This window comes from Lissotriton vulgaris, unplaced genomic scaffold (assembly GCF_964263255.1).
Source record: "Lissotriton vulgaris unplaced genomic scaffold, aLisVul1.2 SCAFFOLD_481, whole genome shotgun sequence".
In the NCBI taxonomy this organism is placed as follows: Eukaryota; Metazoa; Chordata; class Amphibia; order Caudata; family Salamandridae; genus Lissotriton; species Lissotriton vulgaris.
In genome coordinates, this window is record NW_028250356.1 from 586,430 (window position 1) to 612,066 (window position 25,637).

The 25,637-nt window shown below is 55.0% G+C and overlaps 1 protein-coding gene across 1 annotated transcript in view; it reads right to left on the reverse strand.

Moving 5' to 3' along the window:
- The window catches only part of LOC147663285 (E3 ubiquitin-protein ligase TRIM39-like), a 268,617-nt gene that overhangs the window by 104,914 nt on the left and 138,066 nt on the right, over window positions 1-25,637 (reverse strand). The gene's annotated exons all lie outside the window — the stretch shown is intronic.

Here is a 25,637-nt window from a genome sequence, read left to right on the forward strand (position 1 = left end):
TTTTTTAAAATACGATTCACAACATTAAAAAGGGATAATTGATCAGATAGAACACAATAGGGTTAAAATGTCTACAGCTCACACATATTTATGGAGGATAAACAGGGTGCAAGCACACAATATACAAAATACAGGAGCAGGAAAAAAAATATCAAGCCATACAATGACTATCAGTTATCCATACAGATTCTAGATTGCAAGGCAGATTTTAAAAAGCCTACAACAAATGGTATACAATCCGTTTTCAGCAATAGTAGGTAAAATAGGGCAGGGCGGACCTGTACAAAATTCAGCTTCTTTAAAAGTGGGATTAAAAAATGTCTGCGGGGAACAGTATAGAAATTACAAAAAAACAAAGTGCTGCAAATCCTGTGGAGACACTCCGTTGCAGCCACAGGACGCTAGCACCGGTCCCCTGCAACTCCCCTTAGGGACAGCTAAGGGCAAATGAAAATAATCCAAACGGAACCTGACCAATAGAAACCGCTCGTGTGTAGATAAAGGCCACAAGAGATACAGTTCCATAGAGGAAGTGGTTTTGAGCATCACATATTTACGAACACTAGGTTTTCCCAGTTCAATGTGATCGTTATCCAACTTTTTAATTGTCATGAAGGTCTTTTTAATATAACCCACATTCTCCACAGTAATAAGATCAGGTTTTAAAAATAAATCAGGCCGCCCCAACTCTTCAAAACAGCCCTTAATATATTTTAACCACAGGATTCGCAGCATGAAATCCAGATTTAAAATATCCCTTAGAATCTGATGGTTAAGGGCTAAATCATCATTAAACCAGCAATTAAGCCAGAGCAACAGGGGCTGCATAGCCAAGTTGTCGCTGATATAAGGCCGCCCCACTACTTCGTGGACCACCAAGTTGGATGTACCCCTTGGCACTCCAAGGAGGCGTTTTAAAGAATTGTTCACCACCTATAAGGCATCAGTCGTAGCATGGCCCCATAGTCCACTCCAATAACTCGCAATGGCGACTCTTTTTCTCTGGTATAACTTCAACATTGCTGCCACTGGGCGCTTACCCATTTTGGCGGTAAAGTTGAAGATTGCCGTATTGGCCCTTGTAACATCCCCCTTAGTCCGCTGTATAAGAGGCCCCCAATTTAATTTATCGTCCAGCAAGACACCCAAATAAGAAAAGGTCATTGTCAGGGGCACCTTTTCATTTCCTACTTTAAATGGATACTCCTTCTTCGGTAGATCCCAACCTGCATGATATAAGATTTAGAATTGTTAATCGCTAGGTCGCGATCCTCCATAAAGCTCCGAAAGGTGTCAAGCAGGGTCTGCAAGCCCTTTGCTGTTCTAGCAATGAGGACAGCATTGTTCGCATAAAGCAGGACAGGCAAAACCCGACGACCCACATGAGGGAAGTCAGCCCCTGTTTTTACCAGCATCTTGTGTAGATCATTTATATATAGATTAAATAAAAACGGGGCTAAATTGCATCCCTGCCGTTCACCCCTCTCAATGTTAAAGTTCCTAGAGACACAGAGATCCTCTGCATATCTGATGTTAGCCTTGGTAACCCTATGCAGATCCTCGAGGAATCCCACCAATTTATCCTCCACGCCCATGGCCCTCATGGATTGCCACAATTTCCCCCGATTGACACAGTCAAAGGCCGAGGATAAATCCATGAAGGCCATGTAGAGCGTGCCCTGTCGGGCGATTGTGTACTTCCCCAGGATCAAGTATAAATTAAGGCACTGGGCTAAAGTGGAGTGCCCCGAGCGGTACCCGCATTGAATGTCTGCAATCTTTTCAAAATTACCCCACCAACAACCTTGACCACAGAATCAAGGAGGGAGATCAAAACAATTGTTGAAATTCCCCAAGACTCCGGACAGCCGACCCTGGCCGCCGCGTTGATCACAGCCACCAGGACCGGTGCCCAAAAATGAGGATTAGATTTAAAAAGGTCTGGAGGGATACCATCCGGACCTGGGGCTTTATTACCAGATAGGCCTATGAAGCCCAACTCCACCTCTTTCTGATCAAATATTATCGGGGCAAGCATGTTGGCCCTAGCTCTGGGTTGTCCAGATTCCAACACACCCTTAACGATAGTTGTAAAATGTGCCACCATTCATCCTCGGTTATGTTTGTGCCCATTTCTCTATCCCTTGACTTCTTGAATAGGGGGCGGGTAATAATGCCCCAAAATCTAGAACTACTCGCTAGGGTACTAGGCTCCAGTAGTTCACGCCAGGTTTCCTCCTTCAATTCCCTTTTCCTACTAGCCAGTGCCTGCTTATATATAAGACGATGGGCACTGATCATAGGTTGGTCTCTAGGTATAGTTTTAACTGCTTCCTTTAAGAGTCTTGCAGCCTTAGAACAGGAGGCGTCAAACCATCTAGGCGCCGATGGCGATAGTCTATGGCATGGAGCACTTAAAGTCCCTACCTTGGATATAAGCGTTAAGGACTCCCCCAGGGCAGTTGTTAGGAGACACACAAGATGCAATCTCACCTGCGCATTTAGCTTTCACCTCACTGTAAAATAAATCTGGGGCGACCTGTGACCACTTTATTCTGTGTCTTCCATCTGTGGGTCTCACCCAACCCGTCGCGGGACCCTGTCTTGGCTCGACAACAGCACCCCCTCCCCCCCAGAAGTGCACAGATGGGATTATGATCACTAAATGCACTTTCTAGAATTGCAAACCTCTGTAGGTTGCTCTGTAAACCAGCTGAGATCAAGATATGGTCAATAAAAGACCCCTTATACCGACCTTTGAACGAGGGTACACGCTGTTTACTAGGCAGAGCAGAAAAAGCCATTAAGGGAAGCAGATCAAAAAGATTAAGCAACCTACTAAGGTCATCCCCCTGTACAGAGTGCTCAAAATGAAATCCCCGCATCCTTGCACACCCCAGCTCTTTCATGCAAGTAGTTGCCGGATCACCACAAGGGTGGATGTTAAAATCTCCCATTACCATAAGGCTATTTGTAACAGAACCACACATCTTCCTTAGAAGGGTGCTTAACTGGGCAATTTTACACTCCCCCTGTAAGGCCTTGGTATTATAAAAATTAATGATTCCCAGGCAGTTCTTTCTTTTTTTCAGGATGATTACTTGGATATCTTTGTTGAAGAAAGGGAGTTGCTGGATCTTGCAGGTTACTGATAATGCTATAAATATGGCCAAGCCACCACTGGCTCTACCATGCACTGACGGTAATGCAGGGACAAAAAAGTCTTTGTATCCCTCCAACAATAGGTCGCAGTCAACCAGCCATGTCTCCTGTAGACAAAGCAAAGAAAACTGCCTGATAAACTGCAGCTATTCAGGGTCCTGAATTTTCCCTGCCAAGCCTGCTATATTCCACGAGAGAACATTATATGTTTCCAAGTTAGGCTGCTTTATGGGGGTGCCTACCGTTAGGGATGCCTGCTGCTGGATGTTAAACCTCCCTAACTCCTCTATACACAGGGCCGGACTGGGAACTTAAAACAGCCCTGGCAAAATATTATTAATTCTGCCCCCTTTTGCACCGAGTGAGTGACCCCGACACTTTGCTCAGTATGATTTTTCCAGGATCATTTTGGAAAAAACAAACTGAAAGGTGCCTGCTGAAAGGTTTCAATTATATACGCTAGTTTTGCTGGTTGTTCAGAAGGGGATTTAATTAACTATTCAAGTACGTAAGAGTTTAGCACAGTAGCGCTATTCTATAGTTTCTAATCATGCATACACCTGTGCAAGAATAATTAGTCTTTTAAAGGGGCTAGAGAATCTTAGAGAGGCCGCCGGGGTCCGATCGCGTAACGTGCATCACAACTCCTGGGTGCGCAACCGGCCTCCAGGTGTCAAAACCGGCCTCCTGGGGCTCCAGCCTACCGGGGTATTGCCCGCTTGCCCGGCTGGCCAGTCCGGCCCTGTCTATACCACCATTATCTTGGGTGGCTGGGCAATGGTCCTCCTGCCGTTGGGATAATTCTCCTACTGCCTCAGGCCTCAAATGTAGTCAGCCGCACTCTTCCAGCCTAGAGAGGGCTGAGAATCTATTTGAGAGTTCCAGCCGGGGAACCGCCTGGTGCCCATCAAGTCGCCCTACACCTCCAAGATGTAAAGAAGGACCCGCCCCCGTCACCACAGAAAATCTTTGAGCTGGTCCATTAAAATGCAAATTTGAATTCAACCGACTTCTGGGGTCGACCTTGTAAAGAAACCCAGAGGGAGAGCCTTTATACCATAATCTCTATGGGTGGAATTAAGGTAGACATCACGAAGGATTCGATCCACAAGCTGACTGTTATTACAATTTACAATAATACAGTCGCGCCCTTCTGGTTTCCTCGAGCTCCCTATCCGGCGCACCATAATGATGTTACGTTCCACCATTGGTCCCATGGAGGCGTTACTTGATAGCCAATGGGTTACCTGGTTTCTAAGTTGTAAAATGTTCCTGTGATCCATGAGCGAGTGGCGGGACATTTGTCAGAATCACTACCAGGGGCACAGATTGTGGTGGAAGATCGACAAATGCTAAGTTATGATTGGCAGCGATAGGCGGTCCCCTGTGATCAGCCTGGGATCTACCCGTCATCTGAATAGCCTGTCCCATCCCAGTAATTGGCCGATCCCCAATGGTATCTGATCTAACACTCAGGGGATCAGCTAGCCTACCCAAGTCATTTGCAAACACATTTGCTCTGCAGTGTTGTGTACTATTGGGAGGATGGCAGACTGCAGCTTCTACAGGTCGAGGAATAGGGCATGGCGTTGCAGTGACTATATTCAAATTTGAAAGCACTGAATTAGGGATATGTGAGGACACTGAATGCTTACTTTGTTCTACCAGGATCTTCTCAATATGGTTAAATTTGTCCACAATGGGACTTAGCTTCTCATTCAACATACACATCATGGCGGACTTAAAGGCCTCCAACATATCCTGGTTAACTGTAATATCCAACAGAGGAGCACCTGCCCTATTTTTGATGACCAGTTTGGAGGGTGCATTTAATTAGATTGTTTTAGCCTGTCTATCTATTGTCTTAGACTTCCTTTTAGCACTCCCACTAGACCTGAGGGCCCCCCTAATATTTCCTAAATGGCCCGCGTTACTGCGTGCTTCCTGAGGCACACGGTTCAAGGTGGCATCAGAACCCTCAGACCCCAATATTGGGGCTGATGCACCGCTCTCCTTATTTGCAACAATTACAGTGGGAGAAAGTACTCTACGGGGTGCCAAAGGGGAAGAACCCTGCGTATGTGATGGAACTACTATGATCTGGGAATTATCGCTCAACCCAGGGGAAGATAGAGCACTCAGGGAGTCAGAGGCGGTTTCCTTTGATGAAGTAATGGCCCCCCATAAAAGACAGTACACCAATCACAGAGTGTGACTTTCTGAATGACGTCAAATGACATAGAAGAAATTAATATTCCGATTGGTAATGACACAGCGCAGAGTCATTCTGAATGGAGTCATAAAACACAGCACATTCTGATATACTGAATGGCGTCACTTGACGCATTGTATGATGTTCTCAACAGGGTCACATGCACAGGCATTATTTAGGGCTTGGCAGGGGTCGCAGTTGAGACTCCTGGCTTGCCCCTTGTGACGCCTGGCTTCAGAGGTAGTACAATCAGTGCCAAGAAGACAGAGGCAGCTCGCCCTTATGAGAGTTGTTCTCCACCTTTGTTTTCTGCCACTTTTTAATTACATTAACAGTGAATAATCTGCCAGAAGTCCTAGATGTAGATCCTAGTGCACCTTCTTTTAGTATTCTAATAATATTACATGTAACAGGCATTGCAGGAGGAAGTATGAAGAGCAGGGATACTAGAAGAGTGTACTTCAGAAGAGTAAGGAAGGAACAGAAGCATTACTAAAAGACTGCCATGAAGGAGTAGTTAAGAGCCAAAGGGGTAGAAGAGTGCCCCGCAGGAGGAGATACAAGTGGAAGGAGTACTAGAAGAGTGCCCCACAGGAGGAGGTACAAGTGGAAGGAGTACTAGAAGAGTGCCCTGCAGAAGGAGGTACAAGTGGAAGGAGTACTAGAAGAGTGCCCAGCAGGAAGAGGTACTAGAAGAGTGCCCTGCAGGAAGAGGTACAAGAAGAAGGGGTACTAGAAGAGTGCCCCGTAGGAGGAGGTACAAAAAGCAGGGGTACTAAAAGAGTGCGCTGCAAGATGAGGTACAAGGAAGGGGTACTAGAAGAGTGTCCTGCAGGAGGAGGTATGTTGGACAGGCCACGTGAAGGGCCGCTCCCCCTCTGCCCGACCAGGCCCGAGCCCGGTCCCTCCAGTGTCACACACCACCACTTCACGTTTTCCGTCCCCTCCGGGACCCTTGCCTCTGAACATATCGACCTCGTGGGCCCGATCCACTACTGGCCCGCGCGCCCAGCCTGGGCGCCATCTTGGACACTCCGCCACGAGGCCGCGTGGCCCCCGATCGACCCCAACCCTGGGCCTGGCCAGGCCTCAGACATCCCGGCACCACCATCCACCCAGGAGGTGAGCGGACTACTTGGCAGGTCAATGGGAGAAAGAGGTGTCGATGGCTCTCCCCCGCCAGGTTCCGCTCGCCCACAACCTCCCCGGGCGCTGGCTCTACCCCCCTGCTGGGTGTCTGGACTCCTTCATCCCGGACCCCCCGACCTCCAAGTGCGAGGGTCCGGACATCAAAGGGCACCAGCCCTATAACTGGGGCAGCTCCAGAGCAGGAAGGCAGTTGTATCCTGGAGTCGAGAGACGCAGTGAAGAACTCATCCTTGACGGACTACTGGCGCTGCCGTAGCCCTGCCTTGCGAACCATCGTCCTGCCTGCTGGCGCTGCCGCAACCTTCGTAACCTTCATCGTCGTCGGGACCTGCTGGCGTGGCCGCGGACCGTTTGTAACTACCATCTTCATCGGGACCTGCTGGCTCCGCCGCGGACCGTCGCTTCCTTCATCCATCTCGGGACCTGCTGGCTCCGCCGCGGCCCGATCATCTAGAACGCCGAGCTCGAGGATTGAGAGCTATTTTCATCTATTGGTAACAAGACTGTCCCGCTACCCTTTTCCCAATCCAGAGACCAGAATCGAGGGGACCCCTGAGTCCAGACCTCCTTGTATCATTTTACCGTACTTAAAGAATTGCTTATAAAGTATCGTTGAACCTTATCCTGGTGTGATGTCCGTCTGTGGGGGGGAAGTTACTTGTCTGTACGATCGCTGGAGACGGCTCTCCCCGGAGACCTCTCCCCTTATCCTCGGCCGACCCTCCCGGTCCGTCTAACATTGGTGGCCAGCGGCGCGATCCGAATCACCGCATAATCGTACAGAGAGTAGCTCACCCCACGACGAAATCACGATGACAACCAAAGAAAGCGGATCCACCGAGAAATTTCAGATGGAGAAATTGGACGAGTACAGCCATCGTGAACTAAAACAATTCTGCATCGAACTAGGTATCGCTACCACCGGTCTAAGTACCAAAGACGATTTCAAGCATGCCCTAGAGTCCTGGGCAGAAACCGGGGCCGTTGGAACCACCGACCAAAACATCGCAGCAGTAGAAAAAAACACCACGGCCCCCGAGGAGCGAAGAACGGGTCTCTCGCAAGACGAGATCCAGGAACGAGAAAGAACACGACTACATGAACTAGAAATGGCCCGGCTCAAAATGGATGTTGAACTTAAGTTGGCCGAACAAAAACTGAGCTTAGAGCACCTGCGTCTCCGAGAAGAAAGAGAGGAAAAACAGAGACAAAGGGAGCTCGAGGAAAAGAGACTGGCATATGAACACGAGCGCAAACTAGCTGAGATAGACTTACGCAAGCAGAACAAAGAATTAGGGGTGCCCGAGCAACCCCGCAACCCAGGGGCAACAGAGAAAAAGGTACACATCCCCAAGGATGTCGTTCGAGAATACTTCCGAGAGGACGACATCCAGCAATGGTTCAAGGCCTACGAAATCGCTATGACCGCCCACCGGATCGATCGAAGCGACTGGGGAGCCGGTCTATGGGGGAGTGTTGGACAGGCCACATGACGGGCCGCTCTCCCCCGGCTCGACCAAGCCCGAGCCAGTCACACAAGCGCCACACACCACCATTGCACGTCCTACGTCCCCTCCGGGACACCTGCCCTCGAGCATGATAACCTCGTGGGTCCGATCCACTGCCGACCCATGCGCCCAACCAGGGCCGCCATCTTGGACACTTCGCCACGAGGCCGCCTGGCCCCCGATCGACCTCAACCCTGGGCCTAGCCCGGCCTCAGACATTCCGGCACCACCCTCCACCCAGGAGGTGAGCGAGCTACTTGGCCAGTCAATGGGAGAAAGAGGTGTCGATGGTTCTCCCCCGGCCAGTGCCGCTCGCCCATCGCCTCCCCGGGCGCTGGCTCCACCCCCCTGCTGGGTGTCTGGACTCCCTCATCCCGGACCTCCCGACCTCCAAGTGCGAGGGTCCGGACATCAAAGCACGCCAGCCCTATAACTGGGGCAGCTCCAGAACAGGAAGGCAGTTGTATCTTGGAGTCGAGAGACGAAAGAAGAACTCATCCTGGACGGACTACTGGCGCTGCCGTAGCTCTGTCCTGTGCACCATCCTCCTGCCTGTTGGCGCTGCCACAGCCGTCGTAACCTTCATCCTTCACCGTCGTCCGGATCTGCTGGCGAGGCCGCGGACCGTTGTAACCGTCATCTGCATCGGGACCTGCTTGGCTTCTCCACGGCCCGTCGACCATCCTTCATCCATATCGGGACCTGCTTGGCTTCTCCACGGCCCGTCGACCATCCTTCATCCATATCGGGACCTGCTTGGCTTCTCCACGGCCCGTCGACCATCTTTCATCCATCTCGGGACCTGCTTGGCTCCTCCACGGCCCGATCAGCAAACACGCCGAGCTCGAGGATTGAGAGCTATTGAACTCATTGGTAACTAAGACTGTCCCGCTACCCTTTTCCTCAACCAGAGATCAGAACCGAGGGGACCCCTGAGTCCAGACCTCCTTGTATTATATCAACGTAACCTGAGAATTGCATATAAAGTCTCGTTAACCTTCAATCTTGTGTGGTGTCCGTCTGTGGGGGGGAAGTTACTTATCTGTACAGTCGTTGGAGACGGCTCTCCCTGGAGACCTCTCCCCGTAAACTCGGCCGACCCTCCCGGTCCGTCTAACATTGGTGGCCAGCGGCGCGATCCGAATCACCGCATAACGTACAGAGAGTAGCTCACCCCACAACGAACAACAATGTCGACTAAAGAGAGCGGATCAACTGAGAAGTTCCAAATGGAAAAACTAGAGGAATACAGCCATCGTGAACTAAAGCAGTTCTGCATCGAACTAGGTATCGCTACCACCGGACTAAGTACCAAGGACGATTTTAAGCATGCCCTAGAATCTTGGGCAGAGACCGGGGATGTCGAAGCCCCTGAGCAAAGCACCGCGAAAAAGACCAACACGGCCCCTGAAGAGCAAAGAACGGGTCTCTCGCAAGACGAGATCCAAGAAAGAGAAAAAGCCCGACTACACGAACTTGAAATGGCCCGACTCAAGATAGACATAGAACTCAAATTGGCCGAGCAAAAAATAAACTTAGAGCACCTTCGCCTCCGAGAAGAAAGAGAGGAGAAACAGAGGCAAAGGGAGCTCGAGGAAAAAAGACTAACGTACGAGCATGAGCGGAACCTAGCCGAGATCAACCTGCGCAAACAGAATAAAGAGTTAGGGGTGCCCGACAGACCGTCCACCCCAGGGACCACGGACAAAAAAGTGCACATCCCCAAAGATGTGGTCCGAGAATATTTTCGAGAAGACGACATCCAGCAATGGTTTAAGGCATATGAAATCGCGATGACTGCGCACCGGATCGATAGAGCCGACTGGGGAGCCGGCCTATGGGGCAAATTCCTCAATGAGGGCCGCGATACTCTGTTACAGCTCCCAGACCACCAGATGACCTCCTACGACCATATGAAAGCGGCCCTCCTCACTCGCTATGGCCTCACGCCCGAGATGTACCGTCAGAGGTTCCGAGACTGCACACGCATTCCAGGTACAACTTGGGTGGACTATGTAACGTACTTTAGCCGAGCCTTCGAAGGCTGGATCAGAGGGAACAACGTCACGACCTACGAGCAGTTGTTCAATCTGATGGTATGGGAGCATCTGTCCAACAATTGCTTCATTGAACTACGCCAACACCTCCTCGACAGCAAGTTAACCGATCCCCGGCAGCTCGCAGCTGAAGCTGACCGGTGGGAGATCACCCGAGTGGGCCGGAATGGGTCCTACGAGCAGAACAGGAACAACAATGGTCACCCCCGACCCAGAGGAGGAGGAGGGGGCCAAGGACGAGGAAGAGACAACACTCCGGCCGCCCCCACTACCAGCACCACCCCCCCGGCCAACCGGGGCAGCACCCCGGCGCGACCGGGATACAGAGCCAATGTTACATGTCACCGATGCCAACGAGTCGGCCACTATGCAAACGACCCAAGCTGCCCGCAGTATCAGAGTCCAAGACCCCGCCAGGTGGCCGCCGCGGCACTAGGGGAAGAACAGATCTCCGAGGAACAAGAAACAGACGAGCAAGAGTATCAAGAGTGGGAGCCAGCCGCCATGACTCTCGCGTGCTTAGGGGGAAGAGACATGGTCCCGCGGGTCCCCCTACCCGCTAACACCCAGAAGTACAGCCAATGGGTGAGCATCAATGGACAACGGGCCGAAGCCCTTCGAGACACCGGGGCCAGTGTGACAGCCGTCCGCTGTCATCTGGTGACCCCAGAACAATATCTACCGAACATTCTCTGCCCTGTGCGATCAGCCGACAACTCGGAGAGTCTGTGTCGGATGGCCTGCGTCCCCTTTGAGTGGGGAGGGGTCTCCGGCATGTTGAAAGTAACGGTCCGAGACGACGCCCCCGTGGACTGCCTCCTCGGAAATGACCTGGAAAGCTCCCCGTGGGCAGCCGTGGAGCGAAAAGAACACTTGGGGATGTTGGGCGTCCCCGACTGGGCGTGCGTCACCACCCGGTCCATGGCCGCCCGTGCCAACCATCACCCGGAAGAACCAGAATGGCCGGCGCCTCCGCCTCCGGTCGCCCCCGCCGAGACCCCCGACCAGGACATCCCCCTCGAACTTGCTCAACCTTCCGACCTTGCTAATCTTGACCAGTGGGCTCAAGAAGGGGGACCCACACAAGAACAATTTCGTCAGGAGCAGAAGACCTGTCCCTCCCTTGAGGGACTCCGACAACAAGCGCTCGCCCAAAGCGCAGGGGATACCTCCGGAACTCATTGGGTCTACTGGGACAATGACCTATTGTACAGCGAGCAACGAATCGCCGAGCTGGGGGCCAACCGAGTACTAGTGGTGCCCCTCCGCTTTAGAGACTTCCTGCTAAATCTGGCCCACGATGTCCCCCTGACAGGGCACCTGGGACAAGATAAAACCTACAGCCGCCTAGTGACCCACTTCTTCTGGCCAAAAATGAGAAACGATGTGCACCAGCATTGCCGATCTTGCCCCACGTGCCAAGCTAGTGGGAAGAGCGGCCGCAAATTAAAGGCCCCCCTGCAACCCTTTCCCGTAGTCACGACCCCATTTGAGAGGGTCGGAATAGACATTGTGGGACCCCTAGACCCGCGTACAAGACAAGGCCATCGCTTCATCCTAGTACTAGTGGACCACGCCACCCGCTACCCTGAGGCTATTCCTCTCCGGACTGTGACAGCCCCAGTGGTCGGCAGGGCCCTGATGGGGATCTTCTCCCGTGTGGGGTTCCCCCGAGAAGTCGTCAGTGACAGAGGCACGAACTTTATTTCCAAATATATGAAGTCCCTCTGGCAACAGTGTGGGGTCACCTACCGCTTCACGACCCCCTATCACCCCCAAGGAAACGGACTTGTTGAGCGGTTCAATCGCACACTAAAAGGGATGATCGGGGGATTGGAAGAACCCCTCCGTCGCCAGTGGGACGTGCTGCTGCCGTGCCTCCTCTTTGCCTACCGGGAGGTCCCACAGAAGTCCCTAGGCTTCAGCCCATTCGAGCTGCTCTATGGGCACCCAGTACGGGGGCCACTCAGTCTGATCAAGGAAGGCTGGGAGATGCCTCCGGCCAAGAGTCCTCCAGATGTCTTCCGGTACCTCCTCACCCTCCGCAACCAGTCCCAGCGGTTCAGAGACCTAGCAAAAGCCAACCTAGAGGCCAGTCAAGAGGACATGAAGAAATGGTATGACCAGAACGCCTCATCTATTGAATTCGAGCCGGGGCAACAGGTCTGGGTAATGTCCCCCACAGAACCGTGCGCTCTCCAAGACAAATGGACGGGACCCTTCAAGGTAATCGAGCGCAAGGGTCCTGCCACCTATCTGATCGATATGGAGTCCGCCCGGAATCCGCTCCGAGTCCTCCACACCAACAGACTGAAACCCCACTTTGCACGAACAGAACTCAGCCTCTTGATGGCCACAGACAACGGGGTTGAAGACGACTCCGAGCCTCTCCCTGACCTCTTGCGGACCCAGGAGCAAGACGGCTCCGTGGATGGGGTCCGACTCTCGGAGACCCTCACCCAGGAACAACGCCAAGAGTGCCAAGCCCTCCTATCACGATTTGCCAGCCTGTTCTCCCTCACCCCAGGTGTCACTTCCTGGTGTGTGCACGATGTGGACACCGGAAACAGCCCTCCTATCCGCCACCGGGCCTACCGCGTACCTGATCGGGTACGGGCCTGCATCCAGGCGGAAGTAACTAAGATGCTCACGCTCGGGGTCATCGAGCCCTCCGACAGTCCATGGGCCAGCCCGGTCGTACTGGTCCCCAAAGCAGCCGCCCCCGGAACCACACCCGAACTCCGGTTCTGTGTCGACTACCGGGGCCTGAATGAAGTCACCAGAACGGACGCACACCCCATCCCCCGGGCAGATGAACTGGTCGACCGAATGGGCGCTGCCCGCTACCTCAGCATCTTCGATCTAACGGCAGGCTATTGGCAGATCGGCCTCACACCCCGAGCACAAGAACGTTCTGCCTTCTCCACCCCCGATGGCCACTATCATTTCACGGTCATGCCCTTCGGCATGAAAAATGCCCCAGCGACTTTCCAACGGCTCGTCAATCAGGTCCTGGCGGGGCTCGAAGAGTTCAGCGCCGCCTACCTGGACGACATCGCTGTGTACAGCCACCACTGGACCGAGCACCTCCACCACCTCCAAGCAGTGTTGCAAGCCCTCCAGCGAGCTGGCCTCACGATCAAGGCCAGCAAATGTCAAATTGGACAAGGGTCAGTGACCTACCTCGGACACCAGGTGGGAAGCGGTCTAGTGGCCCCTCTACAACTGAAAATTGCCGCCATCCAGAACTGGCAACCCCCTATCACTCAAACTGAGGTGCGAGCCTTCCTGGGCCTCACGGGCTACTACCGAAGGTTCGTGAAAGACTATGGTACCATCGTGGGGCCTCTCACCGAACTCACGTCAAAAAATCAGCCCAAGAAGGTGAACTGGACCCCAGAGTGTCAAGCGGCCTTCGAACAGCTAAAGGCCGCCATGTGTTCCGCTCCTGTGCTCCAGGCCCCAGACTACAGCCGGGAGTTCGTCGTCCAGACGGACGCCTCCGACCAGGGCATTGGGGCGGTCCTGTCCCAGGTGAACACCGAAGGCCTTGATCAACCGGTGGCCTTCATCAGCCGGAGACTCCTACCACGGGAACAACGCTGGAGCACCATAGAGAGGGAAGCCTTCGCTGTGGTATGGGCCCTCAAGAAGCTCCGACCCTACCTTTTTGGCACCCACTTTCGGGTGCAGACTGACCACCGACCCCTGCAGTGGTTGATGCATATGCGGGGGGAAAACCCAAAACTGCTACGCTGGTCCATCTCCTTGCAAGGTATGGACTTTACCGTTGAACACCGGCCTGGGTCCGACCACGCCAACGCGGATGGCCTGTCCCGGTTTTTCCGCCTCGACGAAGAGAGTCCCCAAGAGGATGGGTAACTCTCCCCGCCTTCAGCTGGGGGGGACGCATGTTGGACAGGCCACATGACGGGCCGCTCTCCCCCGGCTCGACCAAGCCCGAGCCAGTCACACAAGCGCCACACACCACCATTGCACGTCCTACGTCCCCTCCGGGACACCTGCCCTCGAGCATGATAACCTCGTGGGTCCGATCCACTGCCGACCCATGCGCCCAACCAGGGCCGCCATCTTGGACACTTCGCCACGAGGCCGCCTGGCCCCCGATCGACCTCAACCCTGGGCCTAGCCCGGCCTCAGACATTCCGGCACCACCCTCCACCCAGGAGGTGAGCGAGCTACTTGGCCAGTCAATGGGAGAAAGAGGTGTCGATGGTTCTCCCCCGGCCAGTGCCGCTCGCCCATCGCCTCCCCGGGCGCTGGCTCCACCCCCCTGCTGGGTGTCTGGACTCCCTCATCCCGGACCTCCCGACCTCCAAGTGCGAGGGTCCGGACATCAAAGCACGCCAGCCCTATAACTGGGGCAGCTCCAGAACAGGAAGGCAGTTGTATCTTGGAGTCGAGAGACGAAAGAAGAACTCATCCTGGACGGACTACTGGCGCTGCCGTAGCTCTGTCCTGTGCACCATCCTCCTGCCTGTTGGCGCTGCCACAGCCGTCGTAACCTTCATCCTTCACCGTCGTCCGGATCTGCTGGCGAGGCCGCGGACCGTTGTAACCGTCATCTGCATCGGGACCTGCTTGGCTTCTCCACGGCCCGTCGACCATCCTTCATCCATATCGGGACCTGCTTGGCTTCTCCACGGCCCGTCGACCATCCTTCATCCATATCGGGACCTGCTTGGCTTCTCCACGGCCCGTCGACCATCTTTCATCCATCTCGGGACCTGCTTGGCTCCTCCACGGCCCGATCAGCAAACACGCCGAGCTCGAGGATTGAGAGCTATTGAACTCATTGGTAACTAAGACTGTCCCGCTACCCTTTTCCTCAACCAGAGATCAGAACCGAGGGGACCCCTGAGTCCAGACCTCCTTGTATTATATCAACGTAACCTGAGAATTGCATATAAAGTCTCGTTAACCTTCAATCTTGTGTGGTGTCCGTCTGTGGGGGGGAAGTTACTTATCTGTACAGTCGTTGGAGACGGCTCTCCCTGGAGACCTCTCCCCGTAAACTCGGCCGACCCTCCCGGTCCGTCTAACAGGGAGATTCCTCAATGAGGGCCGCGATGCCCTGCTACAGCTCCCGGACCATCAGATGACCTCCTATGACCACATGAAAGCTGCCCTCCTCACCCGCTATGGGCTCACACCCGAGATGTACCGTCAGAGGTTCCGAGACTGCACCCGCATCCCGGGTACAACTTGGGTGGACTACGTGAACTATTTTAGCCGAGCCTTCGAGGGCTGGATCAAAGGAAGCAATGTCACAACTTACGAACAACTCTTCAATCTCATGGTGTGGGAGCATCTATCAAACAATTGCTTCATTGAGCTCCGGCAGCACCTCCTCGACAGCAAATTGACTGATCCACGGCAGCTCGCAGCCGAGGCTGACCGGTGGGAAATCACCAGAGTGGGCCGAAATGGATCCTATGAACAGAACCGGAACCACAACGGTCAGCACCGTCCCCGAGGAGGAGGGGGGGGCCAAGGGCGAGGAAGAGACAACGCTCCGGTCGCCCCCGCTACCAGCACCACCCCCCCGGCCAACCGGGGCAGCACCCCGGCGCGACCGGGATACAGAGCCAATGTCACGTGTCACCGATGCCAACGAGTCGGCCACTATGCAAACGACCCAAATTGCCCACAGTACCAGAGCCCAAGACCCCGCCAAGTGGCCGCTGCTGCCCTGGGGGAAGAACAGATCTCCGAGGAGCAGGAAGAATATGAGCAAGAGCATCAAGAATGGGAGCCAGCCGCCATGGCTTTAGCATGCTTAGGGGGGAAAGACATGGTCCCGCGGGTCCCCCTACCCGCTAACACCCGGAAGTACAGCCAATGGGTGAGCATCAATGGACGCCAGGCCGAAGCCCTCCGTGACACCGGGGCCAGTGTAACAGCCGTCCGCTGTCACCTGGTGACCCCAGAACAGTTCATACCAAACATTCTCTGCCCTGTCCGTTCAGCCGATAACTCGGAAAGTCTGTGTCGGATGGCCTGCGTCCCTTTCGAATGGGGAGGGGTCTCCGGCATGTTGAAAGTGACGGTCCGAGATGATGCCCCCGTAGACTGCCTCCTGGGAAATGACCTTGAAAGCTCTCCGTGGGCAGCCGTAGAACGAAGAGAACACCTGGGGATGTTAGGCATCCCGGACTGGGCGTGCGTCACCACCCGGTCCATGGCCGCCCGTGCCAATCCCCGACCAGAGGAACCCGAATGGCCGGCGCCTCCTCCCCCGGTCGCCCCAGTCGAAGACACCGACCGTGCCGTCCCCCCAGAACCAGCTCAACCTCCGGACCTCGCTGGCCTCGACCAGTGGCATCAAGAGGGGGGGCCCACACAGGAGCAGTTTCGCCAAGAGCAAAAGACCTGTCCCTCCCTCGAGGGACTCCGCCAACAAGCCCTCGCCCAGAGCGCAGGGGATACCTCCGGAACACATTGGATCTACTGGGACAATGATCTGCTATACTGTGAACAAAGGATCGCGGAGTTGGGGGCCAGCCGAGTGCTAGTGGTGCCCCTCCGTTTTAGAGACTTCTTGCTAAACCTGGCCCACGATGTCCCCCTGGCTGGACACCTGGGTCAGGATAAAACCTACAGCCGCCTAGTGACCCACTTCTTCTGGCCCAAAATGAGGAATGATGTACTCCAGCATTGCCGATCTTGCCCCACGTGCCAAGCCAGTGGAAAGAGCGGCCGCAAACTAAAAGCCCCCCTGCAACCATTTCCCGTGGTCACCACCCCGTTCGAGAGGGTCGGGATAGACATTGTGGGGCCCCTGGACCCCCGTACAAAACAAGGACATCGGTTCATCCTGGTACTGGTGGACCACGCCACCCGCTACCCCGAGGCTGTTCCCCTGCGAACTGTGACAGCCCCGGTAGTCGGCCGGGCCCTGATGGGGATCTTCTCCCGTGTGGGCTTCCCCCGAGAAGTCGTCAGCGACAGAGGCACGAACTTCATTTCCAAATATATGAAGTCCCTCTGGCAACAGTGTGGGGTCACCTACCGATTCACGACCCCCTATCACCCTCAAGGAAACGGACTCGTTGAGCGGTTCCACCGCATGCTCAAAGGGATGATTGGGGGGTTGGAAGAGCCCCTCCGTCGCCAGTGGGATGTGCTGCTGCCGTGCCTCCTCTTCGCATATCGAGAGGTCCCCCAGAAGTCCCTCGGCTTCAGCCCGTTTGAATTATTGTATGGACATCCCGTACGGGGGCCTCTCAGTCTAGTCAAGGAAGGCTGGGAAATGCCCCCTCTAAAGAACCCTCCAGATGTCTTCAAATACCTCCTAACCCTCCGCAACCAGACCCGCCGGTTCAGAGAGCTGGCCAAAGCAAACTTGGAGGCCAGTCAAGAGGACATGAAAAAGTGGTATGACCAAAATGCCTCCTCCATCGAATTTGAACCTGGACAACAGGTATGGGTGATGTCCCCCACGGAACCCTGCGCCCTGCAAGACAAGTGGACGGGGCCCTTCAAAGTAGTCGAGCGCAAGGATCCTGTCACCTATCTCATCGACATGGAATCTTCACGGAACCCCCTCCGAGTCCTCCACGCTAATAGGCTGAAACCCCACTTTGTGCGTTCAGAACTCAGCCTCCTGATGGCCACAGACAATGGAGCCGAAGAAGACTCCGAACCCCTCCCTGACCTCCTACGGACTCGGGAGAAAGATGGCTCCGTGGATGGGGTCCGACTCTCGGAGGCCCTCACCCTGGAACAACGCCAAGAATGTCGAGACCTTCTGTTGCAGTTCGCCGGCCTGTTTTCCCTCACCCCAGGTGTCACTTCCTGGTGTGTGCACGACGTGGACACGGGGGACAGCCCCCCTATCCGCCACCGGGCCTACCGCGTACCAGATCGGGTACGGGCCTGCATCCAGGAAGAAGTAACCAAAATGCTCACACTCGGGGTCATTGAGCCCTCAGACAGCCCCTGGGCCAGCCCAGTAGTACTGGTCCCCAAAGCAGCCACTCCCGGCACCACACCGGAACTCCGGTTCTGCGTCGACTACCGGGGCTTGAATGCGGTCACCAGAACGGACGCACACCCCATCCCCCACGCAGACGAGCTAATTGACCGCATGGGAGCTGCCCGCTACCTCAGTATTTTCGACCTGACGGCAGGCTACTGGCAGATCGGCCTCACACCCCGGGCCCAAGAGCGATCTGCATTTTCCACTCCTGATGGCCATTATCATTTCAAGGTCATGCCCTTCGGCATGAAGAATGCCCCAGCAACATTTCAGCGGCTCGTCAATCAGGTCTTGGCCGGGCTCGAAGGATTCAGCGCCGCCTACCTAGACGACATCGCTGTGTACAGCCACCATTGGTCCGACCACCTCCACCACCTCCGAGCGGTGCTACAGGCCCTTCAGCGAGCTGGCCTCACGATCAAGGCCAGCAAATGCCAAATTGGTCAGGGGTCCGTAACCTACCTCGGACACCAGGTGGGAAGCGGCCTGGTGGCCCCTCTGCAGCTCAAGATTGCCGCCATCCAGTCCTGGCAGCCCCCCATCACCCAGACCGAGGTACGCGCCTTTCTGGGACTCACGGGCTATTACAGACGGTTCGTGAAAGACTATGGTACCATAGTGGGGCCCCTCACAGAGCTCACGTCCAAAAATCAACCCAAGAAGGTCAACTGGACCCCAGATTGTCAAACAGCCTTCGAACAACTGAAGGCCGCCATGTTCTCCGCCCCTGTGCTCCAGGCCCCCGACTACAGCCGGGAATTCATCGTCCAGACGGATGCCTCCGACCACGGCATTGGGGCGGTCCTGTCTCAATTGAACACCGAAGGCCTTGATCAGCCAGTGGCCTTCATCAGCAGGCGACTCCTACCTCGAGAACAACGCTGGAGCACCATCGAGAGGGAGGCCTTCGCCGTGGTATGGGCCCTCAAAAAGCTCCGGCCCTACCTCTTTGGCACACACTTCCGGGTGCAGACCGACCATCGACCCCTGCAGTGGCTGATGCAGATGCGGGGGGAGAACCCAAAACTACTACGTTGGTCCATCTCCCTACAAGGGATGGACTTCACTGTTGAACACCGGCCTGGGCCAGATCACGCCAACGCGGATGGCCTGTCCCGTTTTTTCCGCCTCGACGAGGAGAGTCCCCAAGAGGATGGGTGACTCTCCCCGCCTTCAGCTGGGGGGGACGCATGTTGGACAGGCCACGTGAAGGGCCGCTCCCCCTCTGCCCGACCAGGCCCGAGCCCGGTCCCTCCAGTGTCACACACCACCACTTCACGTTTTCCGTCCCCTCCGGGACCCTTGCCTCTGAACATATCGACCTCGTGGGCCTGATCCACTACTGGCCCGCGCGCCCAACCTGGGCGCCATCTTGGACACGCCGCCACGAGGCCGCGTGGCCCCCGATCGACCCCAACCCTGGGCCTAGCCGGCCTCAGACATTCCGGCACCACCCTCCACCAGGAGGTGAGCGGGCTACTTGGCAAGTCAATGGGAGAAAGAGGTGCCGATGGCTCTCCCCCGCCCAGTGCCGCTCGCCCATCGCCTCCCCGGGCGCTGGCTCCACCCCCCTGCTGGGTGTCTGGACTCCCTCATCCCGGACCTCCCGACCTCCAAGTGCGAGGGTCCGGACATCAAAGCACACCAGCCCTATAACTGGGGCAGCTCCAGAGCAGGAAGGCAGTTGTATCTTGGAGTCGAGAGACGTAAAGAGGAACTCATCCTGGACGGACTACTGGCGCTGCCGTAGCTCTGTCTTGTGCACCATCGTCCTGCCTGTTGGCGCTGCCACAGCCGTCGTAACCTTCATCTTCGTCGTCACCGGGACCTGCAGGCTCCGCCGCGGACCGTCGTCCTTTCTTCATCCATCTCGGGACCTGCTTGGCTCCTCCACGGCCCGATCATCTACCACGCCGAGCTCGAGGATTGAGAGCTATTTTGAACTCACTGGTAACTAAGACTGTCCCGCTACCCTTTTCCTCAGCCCGAGATCAGAACCGAGGGGACCCCTGAGTCCAGACCTCCTTGTATCATACTATCGTAACCTAAGAATTGCATATAAAGTCTCGTTAACCTTCAACCTTGTGTGGTGTCCGTCTGTGGGGGGGAAGTTACTTTTCTGTACAGTCGTTGGAGACGGCTCTCCCTGGAGACCTCTCCCCGTAATCTCGGCCGACCCTCCCGGTCCGTCTAACACCTGGGCTTCAGCCCGTTTGAACTGCTATATGGACACCCAGTGCGGGGACCACTCAGCCTAGTCAAAGAAGGTTGGGAGATGCCCCCGCTAAAGAACCCTCCAGATGTCTTCCGGTACCTCCTAACCCTCCGCAACCAGACCCGGCGGTTCAGGGAGCTGGCGAAAGCTAACCTAGAGGCCAGCCAAGAGGACATGAAAAAGTGGTATGACCGGAATGCCTCTTCCATTGAATTTGAACCTGGCCAACAGGTATGGGTGATGTCCCCCACCGAGCCATGCGCCCTGCAAGACAAATGGACGGGGCCCTTCAAAGTAGTCGAGCGCAAGGGCCCTGCCACCTATCTCATCGACATGGAATCGCCCCGGAACCCCCTCCGGGTCCTCCACGCTAACAGACTGAAGCCCCACTTTGTGCGTACAGAACTCAGCCTCCTGATGGCCACAGACAATGGGGCTGAAGAAGACTCCGAGCCCCTCCCTGACCTCCTACGGACTAGGGAGCAAGACGGCTCCGTGGATGGGGTCCGACTCTCGGAGGCCCTCACCAGAGAGCAACACCAGGAGTGTCAAGTCCTCCTGTCACAGTTCGCCAGCCTGTTCTCCCTCACCCCAGGTGTCACTTCCTGGTGTGTGCACGATGTGGACACGGGGGACAGCCCCCCTATCCGCCACCGGGCCTACCGCGTGCCAGATCGGGTACGGGCCTGCATCCAGGAAGAAGTAGCCAAGATGCTCGCGCTCGGGGTCATCGAGCCCTCAGACAGCCCCTGGGCCAGCCCTGTAGTACTGGTCCCCAAAGCAGCTGCCCCCGGCACCACACCAGAACTCCGGTTCTGCGTTGACTACCGGGGCTTGAATGCGGTCACCAGAACAGACGCACATCCCATCCCCCGGGCAGATGAACTAATCGACCGCATGGGAGCTGCCCGCTACCTCAGTATCTTCAACCTGACGGCGGGCTACTGGCAAATCGGCCTCACACCCCGGGCGCAAGAACGCTCTGCCTTTTCCACCCCCGATGGCCATTACCATTTCACAGTCATGCCCTTCGGCATGAAGAATGCCCCAGCAACATTCCAACGGCTCGTCAATCAGGTCCTGGCGGGGCTCGAAGAATTCAGCGCCGCCTACCTAGACGACATCGCTGTATACAGCCACCATTGGTCCGAACACCTCCACCACCTCCGAGCAGTGCTGCAAGCCCTTCAGCGAGCTGGCCTCACGATCAAGGCCAGCAAGTGTCAAATTGGGCAAGGGTCTGTGACCTACCTCGGGCACCAGGTGGGAAGCGGCCTGGTGGCCCCTCTGCAGCTAAAAATTGCCGCCATCCAATCCTGGCAGCCCCCCATCACCCAGACCGAAGTACGAGCCTTCCTGGGCCTCACGGGCTATTACCGAAGGTTCGTGAAAGACTATGGTACGATGGTGGGGCCCCTCACAGAACTCACGTCAAAGAATCAGCCCAAGAAAGTCAACTGGACCCCCGAGTGTCAAGCTGCATTTGAACAATTGAAAGCCGCCATGTGTTCCGCCCCTGTGCTCCAGGCCCCCGACTACAGCCGGGAGTTCGTCGTCCAGACGGATGCCTCCGACCATGGCATTGGGGCAGTCCTGTCTCAAGTGAACGCCGAAGGCCTTGATCAACCGGTGGCCTTCATCAGCCGGCGACTCCTACCACGGGAACAACGCTGGAGCACCATAGAGAGGGAGGCCTTCGCTGTAGTCTGGGCCCTCAAGAAACTCCGGCCCTACCTTTTTGGCACCCACTTCCGGGTGCAGACCGACCACCGACCCCTGCAGTGGCTGATGCAGATGCGGGGGGAAAACCCGAAGTTACTACGCTGGTCCATCTCCCTGCAGGGTATGGACTTCACAGTTGAACACCGGCCTGGGCCAGATCACGCCAACGCGGATGACCTGTCCCGATTCTTCCGCCTCGACGAGGAGAGTCCCCAAGAGGATGGGTAACTCTCCCCGCCTTCAGCTGGGGGGGACGCATGTTGGACAGGCCACATGAAGGGCCGCTCTCCCCCGGCCCAACCAGGCCCGAGTCCAGGCCCACAAGTACCACACACCACCATTGCACGTCCTCTGTCCCCTCCGGGACCCCTGCCCTCGAGCATGTCAACCTCGTGGGTCCGATCCACTGCCGGCCCTCGCGCCCATCCTGGGGCGCCATCTTGGACACTCCACCACGAGGCCGCCTGGCCCCCGATCGACCTCAACCCTGGGCCTGGCCAGGCCTCAGACATCCCGGCACCACCATCCACCCAGGAGGTGAGCGGGCTACTTGGCAAGTCAATGGGAGAAAGAGGTGTCGATGGCTCTCCCCCGCCAAGTGCCGCTCGCCCATCGCCTCCCCGGGCGCCGGCTCCACCCCCCTGCTGGGTGTCTGGACTCCCTCATCCCGGACCTCCCGACCTCCAAGTGCGAGGGTCCGGACATCAAAGCACACCAGCCCTATAACTGGGGCAGCTCCAGAGCAGGAAGGCAGTTGTATCTTGGAGTCGAGAGACGTAAAGAAGAACTCATCCTTGACGGACTACTGGCGCTGCCGTAGCTCTGTCTTGTGCACCATCGTCTGGCCTGCTGGTGCTGCCGCAACCTTCGTAACCTTCATATCCTTCATCGTCGTCGGGACCTGCTGGCGTGGCCGCGGACCGTTTGTAACCATCATCTTCATCGGGACCTGCTGGCTCCGCCGCGGACCGTCGTTTCCTTCGTCCATCTCGGGACCTGCTGGCTCCGCCGCGGCCCGATCATCTAGAACGCCGAGCTCGAGGATTGAGAGCTATTTCCATCTTTTTGGTAACAAGACTGTCCCGCTACCCTTTTCCCGAACCAAGAGACCAGAATCGAGGGGACCCCTGAGTCCAGACTTCCTTGTACCATTCCATCGTAACTTAAAGAATTGCCTATAAAGTCTCGTTGAACTTTAACCTTGTGTGGTGTCCGTCTGTGGGGGGGAAGTTACTTGTCTGTACGATCGCTGGAGACGGCTCTCCCTGGAGACCTCTCCCCTTATCCTCGGCCGACCCTCCCGGTCCGTCTAACATCACTGAACCAACAACTGAATACCGTAAAATGTAATACCATTTCTCTTTGTTTTTTTTACAGATATTCATTGCAGATGTCTACGAGAAATATAAATAATAAAAATTAGGTACACTGTAGTTTCGGAAAGCCGAATTAAAACAATTTATGTTTAATACATAGTATTTTTGATGCGAGTAAGGTAGGAATTGTGCAGCCCCCTCCTGAAGAAGATGCTTTGCATCGAAACATGTTGACGCACTCATGAGGTGTTGTACATTATCATACATATACACCTCGACACCACCTTTTAGGGCTCGGCCTACATCCCACGAAGTGGGTGTGGTTTCAGAGTCCTTTAGAGAGGATTTTGACAAACTAACCTACGAATTCCAGAGAAGCGCGTGAATTTTGTTTGTTATATATGACAGCTGCATGGCAATTGGCCCTCGCTTGGCTGTGTTTTTACAAGCCAGCACGCAATAGGCCATAGTCTGTAGAGTTTCTCCACTTCCTGCATATTCCGTGCGGAGACACGCAGCAGAAGGCTATAATTCATCAATTACCAGCTGTCAGGGGCCGCCGTAATTGAAGCCAGATGTTGGGCGCGCATTCAGCACTCTCCAGTTAATTTTTTTTCAGCTGTGTGTGCGCGCATGCTGGCTCCCTGGCAAAGCTTGTGGGCCCGTGGTAATTGAAGCCAGATGCCGGCGCGCGTGCTCCATTCTCTGCTGTGTGCTCCTTCACCGTGCATTTTTTTTTAACAATAGCGATCGCGAAAGTGATCGCTTTTAATGCTGCTTTATTGCTGTCGCACGTATTTATTTATTTATTAACATGCCGGTTCTTAGTAAAGTACATGTCCAAGGCTAAGAAAAGTAGGTTATTGCAGTGAACTATATCAATAATGGACGTTTCGCAGGAACAATTGCACAAGAAAACTGTTCCACCCTGTTATACATTTTTTTTTCATTTATGCGTAACTATTGAATTGGGTCTACAATGGCACACAGGTACACGCTAAGCTGCTCTTGATTTGTTTTAGGCTCTGTAAAGATTTGTACAGGATCAACAAATCTTTGTAGTTTCAATGCCCCCTCCCTTCTCAGCCGGGACAAGCCCTTGCCCTCGGAGCACACTGTGTTCACTTTGTTGTGTGGCGTCCAAAGGGGCACTGAACCGCTGGTAACTGGCAGTGCTGGAGTGTATTAAACACACAAACCCTTGGTTACAGGACATAAGGATTATTATAGTGTGAGTGCAGAGTGCGCAGAGTGCAAATTGTGAAGTAGTGTGTACAGAGTGAGTGTGCAGAGTGTGAGTGCAGAGTGCAGAGTAGTGAGTGCAGAGTAGTGAGTGCAGAGTAGTGAGTGCAGAGTAGTGAGTGCAGAGTAGTGAGTGTGCAGAGTAGTGAGTGCAGAGTTGTGAGTGTAGAGTGAGTGTGCAGAGTGCAGAGTAGTGAGTGCAGAGTAGTGCAGAGTAGTGAGTGTAGAGTGCAGAGTAGCGAGTGTGCAGAGTAGTGAGTGCAGAGTGTGAGTGCAGAGTGTGAGTGCAGAGTGCAGAGTAGTGAGTGCAGAGTAGTGAGTGCAGAGTAGTGAGTGCAGAGTAGTGAGTGCAGAGTAGTGAGTGTGCAGAGTAGTGAGTGTGCAGAGTAGTGAGTGTAGAGTGAGTGTGCAGAGTGCAGAGTAGTGAGTGCAGAGTAGTGCAGAGTAGTGAGTGTAGAGTGCAGAGTAGTGAGTGTGCAGAGTAGTGAGTGCAGAGTAGTGAGTGTGCAGACTAGTGAGTGTGAGTGCAGAGTAGTGAGTGCAGAGTAGTGAGTGCAGAGTAGTGAGTGCAGAGTAGTGAGTGCAGAGTAGTGAGTGCAGAGTAGTAAGTGCAGAGTAGTAAGTGCAGAGTAGTAAGTGCAGAGTAGTAAGTGCAGAGTAGTAAGTGCAGAGTAGCGAGTGAGTGTGCAGACTAGTGAGTGCAGAGTGTGAGTGCAGAGTGTGAGTGCAGAGTGCAGAGTGAGTGTGCAGAGTAGTGAGTGCAGAGTGAGTGTGCAGAGTAGTGAGTGCAGAGTAGTGAGTGCAGAGTGGGAGTAGTGAGTGCAGAGTGCAGAGTAGTGAGTGCAGAGTGCAGAGTAGTGAGTGCAGAGTGCAGAGTAGTGAGTGCAGAGTAGTGAGTGCAGAGTAGTGAGTGCAGAGTAGTGAGTGTGTAGAGTAGTGAGTGTGCAGAGTAGTGAGTGTGCAGGGTAGTGAGTGTAGAGTAGTGAGTGTGCAGACTAGTGAGTGCAGAGTAGTGAGTGTGCAGACTAGTGAGTGCAGAGTGTGAGTGCAGA